This window comes from Prenolepis imparis, unplaced genomic scaffold (assembly GCF_030444845.1).
Source record: "Prenolepis imparis isolate NDT839.2.m4 unplaced genomic scaffold, iyPreImpa1.0 SCAF_12, whole genome shotgun sequence".
Lineage (NCBI taxonomy): Eukaryota > Metazoa > Arthropoda > Insecta > Hymenoptera > Formicidae > Prenolepis > Prenolepis imparis.
This window is the reverse complement of record NW_028141170.1, coordinates 4,412,208-4,426,228: the sequence shown is the minus strand read 5'-3', so window position 1 is coordinate 4,426,228 and position 14,021 is coordinate 4,412,208. Positions and strand designations below refer to the sequence as shown.

The window sequence follows — 14,021 nt, the reverse complement described above, 5'->3', positions numbered from 1 at the left end:
CGATATATAAATTCTTGTTTATCTGCAGTAATGATATATCGTATAGATGAGAATCCATGTATATGACGGGTGTAGAATAAATTTAATTCTAAAATAAAAAATTCTGCAAGTATCACACAAAAAGCTTTACGTACGTAATAAATTACGTATGAATAATCGCGTCATCAACATGAGTAATTTGAAAGAGAGAAAGAGAAAGAGAAAAAAAGAGAAAGAAAGTGGGATCAATAATGGTAACAAAAAAATGCCACAAAAATGCGACATGAAAAATTACTTGCGGAACGCAAATGACAGAAACATATCAAATATTCGGTGTTAATAACACAACCTAATCACATTCATCGCCGCATGTCAGTTCATCATAAATTTAGTCTTTCTGTTTTCTGTTGCAATTTTAACTGTGTGGATTTGTGTTTCGCGAGATGCTGGAAAAAGTAGAGAGATCGATTTTTACAACTTAAGTCAGCCTATGTAAGCGTTGAAATAGTCTTGTAAATTGATAATTATTTTTTTCTTAAAACACACTTTGTTTAGCTGCGTATTACATCCCAATATAATATGGTTTAAAATTTTTAATTTTATTTTCTATTATTATATCTTTTCATATATTATAAATTATTTTTAATATTATACAATTCTTATTATTAATGTTGCATTAAAGTAAAATATTAATCTTCGAATAAAGCGGTATAGAAAATGCTGTTATAATTATTATTTAAACTACACAAACAGGAGAGACTGCTAAGTGATGCTGGGAATAAAACTAATTTTTAGGACAAGAAAAGACGAGTTACTCCTTTGTCGAAGGACATCGCACTCTTTTACAACTTTAGAGATCTACTTTAGATCGTCGGCAACGAGATTCCCGACTGGTAACTATCCAACTCTTTTGGGGGGACGGTCGACTCTTTAGAAGTCACTCGTACCTTTATTTCGCCCGCGATTAAGAACACTCCCGTCAACTTTTAACAATCATCACGGACTGCTTCTCTTTCCCGGAGGTTTAAAGTACTCAGACAAACGTTGGACGAGCATTTCCGGAAAAGTGCGTCTCATCGAAGGCATCTCACGACGACTTTGCTCGTAAAATTCCACAGAACGGCGGAAAAATGCGCGAGAGTTAGATCGAGAGCGAGATATAAACTACTTTTCGTATAATTTGCCACGTACTTTTCCCCTTTTCCTTGTAACAGTATCTAAAATACGTACTTCTCGCAACGAAATATGAAACATCTGAAAGTATATAAGTACGTAAGATGAAAAGTTACCATAATTCCATAAGAGTTTCTTGAAAGTAAAAGAGGAAGGTTCTCTCTTAATTGAAACACTACGAAAATAATATATTTATCCATTTGTGAAGTTTCTATACTTGAAATATCTTCTTTTTATGATTTCAACGACATTTATCGTGTATGTTGAATTACATTTAATGGAACACTCTTCTCGCTTTCAATTCCTAAAACTTTAAGTAAAATATACGAAATATATGTATATTTCTTCTCGTAATATGCATCTCTCTCTCATTTTCAACTACTCTACTACTTATCTAAAGCCTATTAAAATAGAAGAAGCTTTTGTGAACTAAGTTAACTGGTATTGAAACAATAAAGTCCACTAGAAATCCTAATAAACAGTAAGAATAGAATAATTTCATGTTGTTCGTCCAGATTACTCCAATTAAAAAAATAATTTTTTTTAAGCGCTTTATTTGCACACATGGCATAAGCAGAGAAAAAATTAAAAGGAAAGAAACTTGCAACGCATAATGTCAGTTAGGCGAAACTGTAGCAATCCAAATCGCCAACGGTCTCTCGCACCGGACGTTCCGCAAAGTGGACACGCAGTATGACGACCCTGACGATCTGATTATCGCGAGTGAACAACGATGATGAAATTGGCGAACGCACCCAACACAAGTACTACCCACGATCGGTGCGGACAATTTTCGTCAATTTCAACGGGCGATTGGCTGTCGCGAATCCCGAAATTTCGTCGTGTCTGCGCTTCTCCGATCCCAGTATTCTTCTTTCTGCTTAAACATTGTTTCTGTTTGCCAATCAATAGCTTTTAACTCGTAATTCGCTACATGTCCTATATTTTTTCACATCATATATTTTTTCAATTTCCTACTTATATATTTTCACTTTACATAAAATACTCTCATATTTTTATTCATTTTTATAAATATATAATATATAAATTAAAATTTTTCTATATATTTTTATTTTATATAAAATATTTTTATACTTTCAAATGTCATATAATTTATTTTTATAAATTCAAGTCAATTATCAATAAAAAAAATATTCTTTTCTGATCGTACTTATGTGCGGAAGCGGTAGCGACGGATCTCTTGCGCAAGGCCAGTCACGGTAGTCGATCGGACGTACCCGGGGCCGTAACCGGACGCAATTTAGCAAATACCCGATGCAGGAGGCCGCGCGCTTACGGGCTGTAGGCCCGAGTAGATAGATATACCATAAAGTGCGACAGACCCCACTCGACGCGCGGATTCGATCGAGCGTGTCCCGGGCATTATTGTGATCGTCGTGGCGCGTCGGACACGACCGTTCGCGGATCCTTCCTCGTCTCACACCCGACCTCCGTCGCTCTTTCCCGTTCCTTGCGATCGCACTTGACTCAATGTTGAATTTACGCGGCGCAGAAGACAGAACAGAATTCACACGCCATACGACCAGCCGACAGATTCGCGTCTCCTCGTAACCGGAAAGTCACCGGGTCATTTTTAATCGCGAGCGAAGAGTGATATTTTGGATTATAAACGATTCGAAATATAAAAGATTTTACACAAAGAGATTTAAATCGAGAATCACTTTTAATATATTTTATGGCCATCACACAAGGTTTTTTTTGCTAAAGGAAGTAAAAAGTTTTGACGTAGACTGACGTGCAATCTTACTTCAGATTCATTATATCTAATGCATGTACTCGGGGTTTTATATGCTTGTATGTATGTATTTGTACGTGTATGATACACGCGATCTGCCATAATTATCAGATATGTCATTCTCAACGCTGCGAGTAAAAAATTAACGCCGTAAAAATTACAAGAAATCCAGGTCATTAGTCGTGTAAATAGTACCGCTTTGAAAAAACTCGCACTTTTCTTGCATGAACGATATATATTTTTACTTGATCTGCTTTTGTGATAACTATAAAAAAACATTTGCTCTGATAAGAAAATTAATACATGTTTTTGTTTTAAAATATAGTGGGTTTAGATCTGTAACTCTAGTATAAAATGTTATTTACATAATAACATATTATGTAAATATTGTAAATAATATAATATAATAAAATAATATAACTTATTTGATGTAAATTAAAAATGTACGTTATGGTTATGAAAATAATATTAATTGAGATGTATAAAATATGTCTTAGTAAACATTTCTTTGTTCAGGAATTTTATGTCAATATAATTCCTAATGAAAATTTGATACCAAATGTAGTTACAAAGTTTAACATTGAAACTTTAACTTTTTAACTATATAAATTACATTATAACAATGTTTTTCTTCTTGATTAATTAATTAGTTAGATGAGTTGATCTTACTCGAACAGACTTTTAATTCGTAACATAATTAACAAGACATTTCCAAACAAATGTTTGTCAAAAAAGAATCGGTTCAAAGATGTCAAGAAATCTAGTTTTTTACATATTTCTTCCCCTCTCTCTCTTTCTTTCCTAACTAATACATATACCATAGGAATAATACATATTCCAATAGGAATATCTCGCTTTCTCTCTTTCTTTCTAAAAGAATAATTTTATCTCGTCAAATCAAAAGCAGCGTCATCATACGTCATAATTTCAATAGCACGAAATGTACCGCGTATATATGTATATTACACATCTAGATAGACAAACGCGTATACAAAGGTAAATACACATACAGAGAGAGAATCTTCCTTTACAATGCGGCACGTGACCGATCCTTCAATCTGGTTCCGCTTTCAAGCCCTCTTTTCATTAAATCCTCTCGTTATACGCCCTCCGGTCATACGCGCAAACATCGACGCATAAAAGTGAGTGGCGCGCCAGCCGTACCCAGTTGTAACCACATTTAATTAAAAGTGCTCGTTATATCGCCGCCGTTCTCGCACATCGCCGCGCGGATCCATCGCCAGTTTAATGCGAGCGTCCGGCGAAAAAGCTCCGGGTCCTCGGTCATATCGCGATTTTCGCGGCGAAATTATGTAGTCGTCAACGGTAACAGCGTAACATTCTCCGTCCTCTTCCTCTCTCCCCAGGACCATCGTCGACAAATGTGACGAACAAACGCGCGCGAGGCGTTTTATATTCGGGCGCGAATATAATTACCGTGAAGCGGTTGCTGATTGAAATCTGCCGGTCCAGGGTGATTCACTCGCCCGGAATGTTCCGTTGCAAATTTTTCGCATCGCGTGTCGCCCTACCCTCGTTCTACCTCCCTCCCGAGAGAGATACAAATATTTGCAGCCGCTGATGGTTCAAAAATTTTCTAAAAAGCGCATCTGGTTCGCGCATCCGAGCGTCTGCGCGTCGCGTCAATCTCCCTGTTTTTATTTATTCATATTTTTTTTTTTTGAACACGAGAGAGACCGTGAAATTCGTACGACAATCAAGCGGGTTCAGTTTCACAACAGACGGATTATTTAATTCATAGAGGAAAGGAAGGACCTTTTGGAGCATTCGAGATAGCGGATAAACGCGAGAACTCTGTAAATTATCCTATTTTAAAATGCCAAAATTAATACGTACGAATGTTGAGCGTAAATAGAGAATATCCGATATATATGTATTTGCACAAAAATCAAATTTGCATTTTAACCGTGCGAGCGCCATTTCGTTGGATTTTGCGCGAAATCGCAACAGCAATTGAAATGCCCGGGTCATGTCGAAAGAGAGAACAAAAGGATTTTTCTTTCTTTTTTTTTTATTTTTTTTAAATACGGCGCGAGGAAGCTTTACCGAAAGCTCGCGTACTCGAGCGAAGTTCGAGCGCCAGAACGTGTAGTATATAGCCGAGCCAAAAGCACATATATATAGGTGGGCGCCATTATTTATCCATTCTCTCTGGTCACGGAGAATCCCGCGGGATATCCGACATATGCGCTTTAATCGCGGTGGTGCCATACTACTGCATAGCGCCTGCATAGCCATTCCTATATATGTATACCGCGCGAAGCGAAAGGATCTTTTGAGCGGCACGAAACAAAGCTCCCGCCTAATAGAGATAGATAATTGCTCGTATTTTATTCGCTCGCATCGTATTTGTTAGTAAAAGTGATCTTTCACGTCACGCTCGTCTATTGTAAATGCATTTCAACTAATATAAACCATAAATACAGTGCTAATTTCTCTTTCTTCATTGTTATCATCGTAGCACATTTTTATAGTGAGTCAAAAATAGATATTCGGAATCGCTAAATACATATCGTTGAAATATAAAATAATATAACGGGAAGACTAGTGAGAGATAAAATAAGACACGCGAGAAGAATAGATGCAGAATTAGACATTTCAATATTTTTTACAAAAGAAACTCAGATTCTAATACCCGATGATACTTGCGCTCTTTCATGGTCTATTTCGAATATGGCAATATTCACACAATCTTCGCGTACACTCAGAAATAAAATTACTAAAGGAACATTCCACGATGTGTTTTTTTCTGTTACATTGTACTTCGATATATGTATAGCGTGTGAATCGAACCGCAACGCTGTAAAAGTCGATGTCCGGACATCGATGACGCCAGGGCACCAAAGGAATCGGTGACGTTAGACGATGTTCCGTGTATAGACGGGAAGGACAGTGTCACCTTCTCCGGAAACTCGGCGACGTTCGGTCATCGGAAAAAAAGAGCACACCGATACGAATCTCTCTTATCTCCTGTCATACTCGAGCACGCATGAATCAGTGTTAGGTCTCGCGTCCGGCCTAATAGACAATGGGCAGTGTTTTACAACGAACACAATTGACGGGGCCCCCGATGACGTACGACGTGCGTAATCTAACACCGGATGACAAACGTATCGAGGAGTCACAACAATCGGTCGAGAGAGAGAGAGAGAAAGAAAGAGAAAGAGAGCACGGGACGCAAAGGGAACGCGACCACGAAGGAGAGCAAGTCTTCGCGACGTGGGTGATCGGCGATGATCGAGAAATCGTTGTTAGTATCGTCGTGACGCGATCATCTGGTACCTCGACGATGAAGTCACCATCACCAAAGCGCCACGCCTACCTCCATCTTGAAAATTCCATGGTGATATAAACGCCGTGAACGCGAGACTTTTCTTTTTCGCGTCGAACCAGACGTTCGATACCGTAAATTGAATGTCTATGTCATAAAGGAAATTATATAAAAAACGATAGATAATTAAAAAAATAAAGTTTGTTGAAAATGTTTAATATTGTTATAAAAATAGTAATAGTATAGATTTTTAAATGTCAATCTAATTTGAAGAGGGGATTCATTATAATAAAAATCTCGAGTTGAGATTTAATTAAAAAAATTACTTGATATCAGATAAAAAAAAATTTCTGCCCTATGCACTACTAATCAGTTTCAACGAAAAATTAATTTTCCTTGAAACTGACGCACTATCGCGTGTGACTCTCTAGCGTTAAAATTTAAATTTGTATTTTACATTGAGAGCCTTACTAAAATTTTTAACCAATTTTAAAAAATATTTAATAAAATACTAAAAAGTTTTAGAATTAATTTCTGGTTTTATACATCCCAATGGAACAAGAATTTACATTTTGCGCGTGCAATTTTATACTTTAGTATTCTAGGGTTCGCACACTATTGCAGGTGAAACGCATAGCGTTGCATAGACAGCGATGTTACAATATTGGCAAGAGAAGGCGTGAAACGGATGACACACTCGGGAACGTCAGAAAACTCGACTGCAAATAGAGAGGAGTTTAAAGGCACGTTCGCGCTAAAGCGGAGAGCCTTTCAGCATTGCCAAGAAGCCGAGAACACTACGGAATACCGGTGATTACGCGATGAATGAATTATCAGAAGCTGATATCTTATCTCACGCTAAAGTCGCGAAAACCGGAAGACGGAGTGAATGCACGCCTATCTCAACAATCTTATCGGGAGCTTTATGTTCCGCGCCGCGGTCAGGGTCAGGGTCGCGATATATTAGCGGTTGTAATAGAAGGAATTCTCTCTTTCTCTTTCAGTCCTGAAAAGAGAGAGAGAGAGAGAGAGAGAGAGAGAGAGAGAGAGAGAGAGAGAGAGAGAGAGAGAGAGAGAGAGAATCCCAAATCAGTTTTCAACATATAGTGCGCAGCTGAAGCCTATTAACATGTCGTGTCGCCAAAATTACTGGTAGTCCAATTTCACCGAGTTCACTCCGCGGTCTGTACATATATATACATAGGTACACATACATACGCGCTCGGTATATTAATTTATCAATCTTTAGATGCGTTAACATATACTCTGCAATTTTACATCAAAGTGAGCTCATCACCGACAATGTCCACAAAGATTCGTATATAACGATGTCTTTTTAAATATACAGGATAAAAATTCTCATTAATTTTTTTATCTTTATATTTTATATATATATAATTTAAAAAATATTATTTATTATACTAAATATTATCTGCAAATTAAAATTTGATGAGTTCTGCATAAATTCAACAAAAGGCGCTTTCATTATTTAGATTTGCTTTACATTTATTATTATATATATAGAAAACAAATGTGTTAATCACTTTCGCTGTATTTTATTGCACATATGCAAAGATCCTATTTTAAAAATTAAATATCGATAATCTTTTTAAGAATTTGTTACTAAATGTAGAAAAATTGCAATACCTATTTTAAACGGCAATACACATTTGTATAGATAATAAAAAAGTCATTTCAATACCGCTATTTTATAACAGAAACATATTTTAGAAATAAAGATATTTGGATAGAATTTTCTCAATCCGGCTATTACATAAAGCGCACAGAAAATATGATGCAACGCAGGGGATTAAAAGAAAGTGTGAAATATATGGCGGAACTATACTACTACCTACATCGAAGGTAATTTAAAAGATTTAAAGTTTATTGCGCGTAAAACAACGAAGGAAAGAACAATTAACGAGATGAAGTAACGTTTTTCTCGCGTGCAGATGAAATGTCAAAATTCGACGTATATCACCCGCGCCGGAGAAGCGCCGCGGCGGATATTGATTCTACAAGAATTTAATTGCGTTCCGTTATAAATGTCAGACTAATCTCATTCGAGCTGGCATCGATTAAAAAGACGTCTAACGGCATTCGTCGGATACGCGGATTAATCGACTTTTTGCCGGAGTTCAGTTAACGCTTTGACTACCGAATTATACCAAGTATCTCAAGTTTCTGCATTTCCCTTCATCCGCGAACTACTTGACCCGTTTAAAGTAGACTTCTCTTCAACAAATGCATCAAAGCAGCGGAAGCCTTTAAGTTGCGAGCAATTAAGAGGCTAGGTATGTTGACGAATTAAGGGGATGCAAATGGATAAAACGCTTCCGACTTCTTTCCCATCCAATTTAGTGTAGAATTTGCTTTCGTAAATTTTTTGAACTCAAACTTTAATTACAAATATATCTAATATACAATCTTAGAAAACTGAGAAAAAAAATGTTCAACAAAAAAATATAGAATAATAGCCAAGTATAAAAAAATACATCAAGAATTGAATAAGCACGTGCGTTTATAATATTAAAAGAAAATATTTTCGATTTATTTCCAGAAAGGATCGATCGCGCACGTAGCCGCTCGTGGATGATCGCGGATGATCAGCGAGGAATGACATCTTGGACGGAAAAACGAGACGCTGCGAGCAATCGGAGAGTCGCGCGGACAGGTTTATCGCCGATGGACTGTTATTAGAATAATCATTGGCGAGCATATATGAAGCATTTGCTTCGCTGCGAAAATCGAGGAAAGGAATCGCGGAGATGATTAAAGAAGAGAAAGCGAGAAATCAAGAGGAGAGGAAAACGCTTCAGCGTTTCTTCGTGCGACCATCTCTTCGAAACGCCGAGGGGAAGAAATTATTACCGCGAGATCGATTTAATCGATATGGCTGTGCTCCTAATGACTCGGTTACGATTAGGCGGAATAGATTGTGTCTAGTACGCGGACGCACGCCAGATTAATCCCTTCTACGTTCTGTGTACGCTCTATTAGGGCGCCCACGAATGAGAATAGCGGCGCATACACCGGTAATTTGCAGCAGCGCGAAAGTGGGATCATATAATCTAGTTCTCTGCTACGTAACGATATAAATCTACACACATACCGGGTGTTTTCAAGTCGTGGACCGTGACTTGGGTTGGTAATTAAGCCATGACAAGCAGATTGGTCTTTAGAACAAATAGGCGCTCGGTTATACTTCTTTCAAATTAATTTTGAATAAACACATAAGAATTGTCAACTTGAAACACGTAAGAAATCGAAAATTCTATTTAAAGATTTTTTTTATCATGTAATGCAAGGTGATTCACAGTATACTCGAATAAATCTTAAAGCCTCAGACTTATGTAAAAAAAAAAATGTTTTAAAGAATTAAAGATTTAAATCTTTTAATATAATAAATTTTTAAAAAATTGTATAATTACAGAACAAAAAATTTGATGCAAAAAAGAGATTCAATAAAATAGATAATAGATTAATAAATTTAAGCCAGAGTCAATATATATAATTCCACAAATTTATTTATCCAACCAATTTACTCTCTCAGACTGTTATTATTCATTACATTCATTTGTGGAGAGTAATTAAATTGCTTAAATATTTCCGTTTATCGGTAAGCACAAGCACGAGTTGAGGAGTAAAATGCGTTAACGGTGTCTGGCGTATAGCAATGCCTTTACCGCGCTTTCAATTTTTTTGCCGCCCGAACTTTTAGTTTTTACGTTCCTCCACATCGACAGTTACTGCATCAGTGTACGTACAAGTTACTTCGAACATCGCGTCGGAGGAGCGGCAAAAAATAAAACGAGAATTTTGAAGCTTAATGAAGCCGTCACTATCCGGCATAATTATTGTGCACTCTGTTTTTGGTAGTCGTATAATAGATTCTCTCACATCTCAACAATTCTCGAGGCACTTTGGTAAAAGATAAAATGATGAATATGTCGCGAGGCATAAAAACTATTTTTTTTTTAAGTCGCGTTGAATCTCGCGAAAGATAAAAGCAGTAAAAGAAATGAGATTCATGTTGACAAAACGTGTTCTACGAGATTCGTGGGATAAAATGATACAACAGCGCACTATGACATAAGAAAAAGACGAAAAACAATGAATTTATTCTATAGGAGGAATTCTACGGACATAAAAACATTCTACAGAAATAAATGCATAAAAGAAAACGTAATGAAGTAAAAATACTAAAAATTGTAATATGAGCAGGCAAAAAAAATGCGATAATTGTATTTTACTTTGAACTTAGTTTTATGCAAGACTTTTCTCATATTCTCGGTCATGCAATTTCTATTAATAAAAGTTTAATCTTTTAGCGGTACAAGAAATATTGACACATACAGACTTCAGATTTTGATAGTTTTACTGACAATGAGATTGCCAAGTTGCAAGAGGAAATAAAACTCTTACAACTTTCAAATAGATATTCTCAAGAAAACGTCTAAAAAGTCTGACGTTATTACAACATCACTACAATATATATACCAACAAAAGATTGGCAAATATATATATATATATAAAAAAAGATATAATGACTTGTCATGATTCTACAATATAGTCTTAACAAAAATAAAATGTCAAATGAAAACATACTGCTAGAAATATATATATGTACACACATATCTCTAGATATTTGTGCATCATGCGTTGGCCCAAGAAGAATGACAATTATTTCTGGCCACTGGGTACATGGCGCTTGGCGGTTCTCCTTTGCCTCGTACTCATATGCATGCCCGTCATGCTTAAGTAAACCGAGTTTATTCTAAGCCCCGGGTACAGTGCCCTAGAATACTCCTTTCGATGGTCAGGTTACCCACCGGCGCGGCGCGGCGTGCATGCGTGCGGGATCGGGAACATGAACACACAAACACAAACACACACACACACACACATCATCACACACCATCACATACTACATCACATACCGCCACACTCGCACAAAATCTAAACAGTGGGAAAACCGATCGAAGCCGCGAAAGGGACTAGGCGGCGCCGATATTCGTATTCCTAGGGATCGAAACACTGCCGAGTAATTACGGCGAATTCAATTTCCATGTGCTAAATTGACTCTTGATTAGAATATTTTGCGATATTGCGGTGAATATAGATATATTGTGATTTTTTTTTTGTACTGATACACTCTCTCTGATCTAGTGGTCGTCACTTCACTTAAAAATTTCATAATATCTATTAAATAATTCTAGAGTTTATCAATTTTAACAATTTTATAATTTACAATTAGATTCGTTATATGTATATAATAATTTTGATGAATTAACGTATCACTTCATATATGTATATAATAAATCTTTAGTTTTTAATTAATTTCATTAAATACTTTTATTTGAAGAAAAATTTAACTCACGATTAAATTAAGCTATTTATATAATATGCAAAGAGATTTTATAATAGTCCACTCGATTTTCGTTAATACATAGTTGGGAATTCGTGAAAGAATCAAAATGGAAATTACAAGTTTTGCAAAGTAAAAGTTCCGTCATGTATAAAATAAAGTTTCGAAACACGTTCTCCCTCTAACTTTAATATCCAAATCTTATAATATTCCTGAGAATAATTTCAACATATACTGTGAAATCTCTGAGAAGTCGCGCAAGCTGACACGTTGAAGTATATATATAGACGCAAGGGTTTGAAACTGGAAGGACGATAATGCACAAACGACGAAGACGCGCGCGCAAAGTCTCTCTGGCTTATTTGCGCATCTTCGCGTCGAAGATAGACCCAGGAAGGTGCAGTGTCATTCGCTTAACTGCGTGAACTATGATAAGGAGAAATATAATTTCAAGTTGAAGTTCTGGTTGTAGGAAGGTGTTGCAAATCGAACGCGGCTCTGGCGCCTGGAATTCGCACCGTCACTCCTCTATTCGCTCTCGTATATATATACACGAGCTCTCGATCGAGAGGTCGTGGAAAAGTCCGCGCCGCTGCCGAACCGGCGATAAATCAATTTCGCGCACGCCGAAAACGCTCGCCCGTGGAATTTTCATTAGCCATCGTCGAGTGACAATTTTGCAGGCATCGATATGCGTCCTTCGACATGTATATATTACATAAGCAATTTTTTTTTATTATACTCCGCTTTCTGAAAATTAATCGATTCCGCCAAGCGTCTCATTTCGCGTCCGATTTTCTTCATTTTACCACAATACTCAAAAAATAGTACTGCAGTGTCATGATGTGAAAAATGTTAAAGAGAATATGTGTTTTATACAGACAACAAATGTGATTCCTTTCATTTTTATGGGCGTGTAACATGTTGCAGAATTTTATTGAAATAAGAAAAAGCAAATTTAAAAAAATATTTTTTAATGAGCCTTTAATTTTTGCGGAAATAATGTTGAAAAAATCACAATAAAACAATGTAAAAGATGCACAGTTATTATATACTACTATATAAAAATTTAATTGGACTGCACCTTTTCTTGTAACATTATTTAAATTTGATACGATTAACTATATTGGCTCCAAGAGAGAATAAAAGTTCCTATAACAATGACTTTTTTAAAAGAATTAATTAAAGAATAAAAAAAAATATTTGAAGCTCTGAATTAGACTTAATCTTTAATGTCAAATAACTCGGTAATTACGCCTTATTGAAATTTCCACAAAGAAAGATCGCCTCATCGACATTTGTCGCCCAGCGCACGCTCTCGTACTAACAAAACACGCAGCGCAGTCGCGCAGTACCTTTCACGGCTCAACGATCCACCTGTACGCGACAATCGGAGCGTGCTGTCGTTGGAATCCGAGGAATGGCAAACGTAAGTTTACGCCGTGGCTCGATACACAAGTGGCAGTGCAGTGGCGCCTGCAACTGCTACAGCAGAACAGCCACGATATTTCGTCGTTGCTATTATTATTTTTATATCGACGACAAAACTTGTCATCTGTATTTCGGTAGAGACGCGAAAAAAATACGCGTTCGTCGAATATGAGTATGGATATTTGTTTCTCGCACAATCACATCACCCAAAAAATAAAATAAATAATGTAATAAAATCAAATAAAAAAAAAAAGTATAACGAAGCGAAGGGAATGTATTTAAAATTGAAAAAAACTTGAAGTATATCTCTCTAGCATGTCGTCGTCGTCATCGTAACGCGAGCTGTAATTATTGCATCTCCGGCGTATCGCATTAAAGCCGCCCGTAAATCTTGGCACGAGGATCTAGATCGCTCGCACGCGAGTCCAGCGCACTGGCACTACGCAAATAAACATTGGTAATGAAGAGAAAGAGAGAGCACGAGGAGAACGTCTTGTTCCTGAGAGAACGGCGAGATTATCCTGGATAAACGTGGACTCTGCGACGTCTTTCAACGGCATTTCGCCGGATATCCGCCCCGATCCGCGAATACCCGCAGGGATGTGCGGATTAAGGCCTTTACGATCAATTGAAAGAGAAAGTTATGAATTAATAAAAATCAATCAAAAAGCCCAAGATGCGTGCGCGATGATAAATTAATCAACCCCGATTTATACATATATGAAAATATTTTAGAGAATTTTTAATCGTCCGTATATGCACACAATGTATATCATCAGCTTCCTCTCCGAAATATGGACATTTCATTTGTATCTCGCTATAATTAAGCTGAAAATTTCGATGCCATTAAATCTTGAAGACATCTCTAGAGAGAGCATATATATATTCAGGAAGATCCGAATTACCAGATACGACGGCGTCAATTTGCGCGTGCGGAATCGAGCGAGCTGCAACGATCGCGGGAATGTGCGTGAGAACGCCGCGAAATTATTCGCTCGTTCGCGGCGACGGGATTAGGCGAA

The 14,021-nt window shown here is 36.9% G+C and overlaps 2 protein-coding genes across 6 annotated transcripts in view; one reads left to right on the top strand and one right to left on the bottom strand.

Annotated features, from left to right (window-relative positions):
- Positions 1–9,539, top strand: part of LOC145943885 (uncharacterized) — a 320,534-nt gene extending 310,995 nt beyond the window's left edge. For both annotated transcript variants that reach the window (XR_014426591.1, XR_014426592.1), the window contains one exon: positions 8,761–9,539. The gene's annotated coding sequence lies outside the window, so the exon portion shown is untranslated. The remainder of the gene's footprint in view (positions 1–8,760) is intronic.
- Vn (membrane-bound neuregulin protein vein) overlaps positions 1–14,021 on the bottom strand; it is a 343,620-nt gene that overhangs the window by 288,840 nt on the left and 40,759 nt on the right. The gene's annotated exons all lie outside the window — the stretch shown is intronic.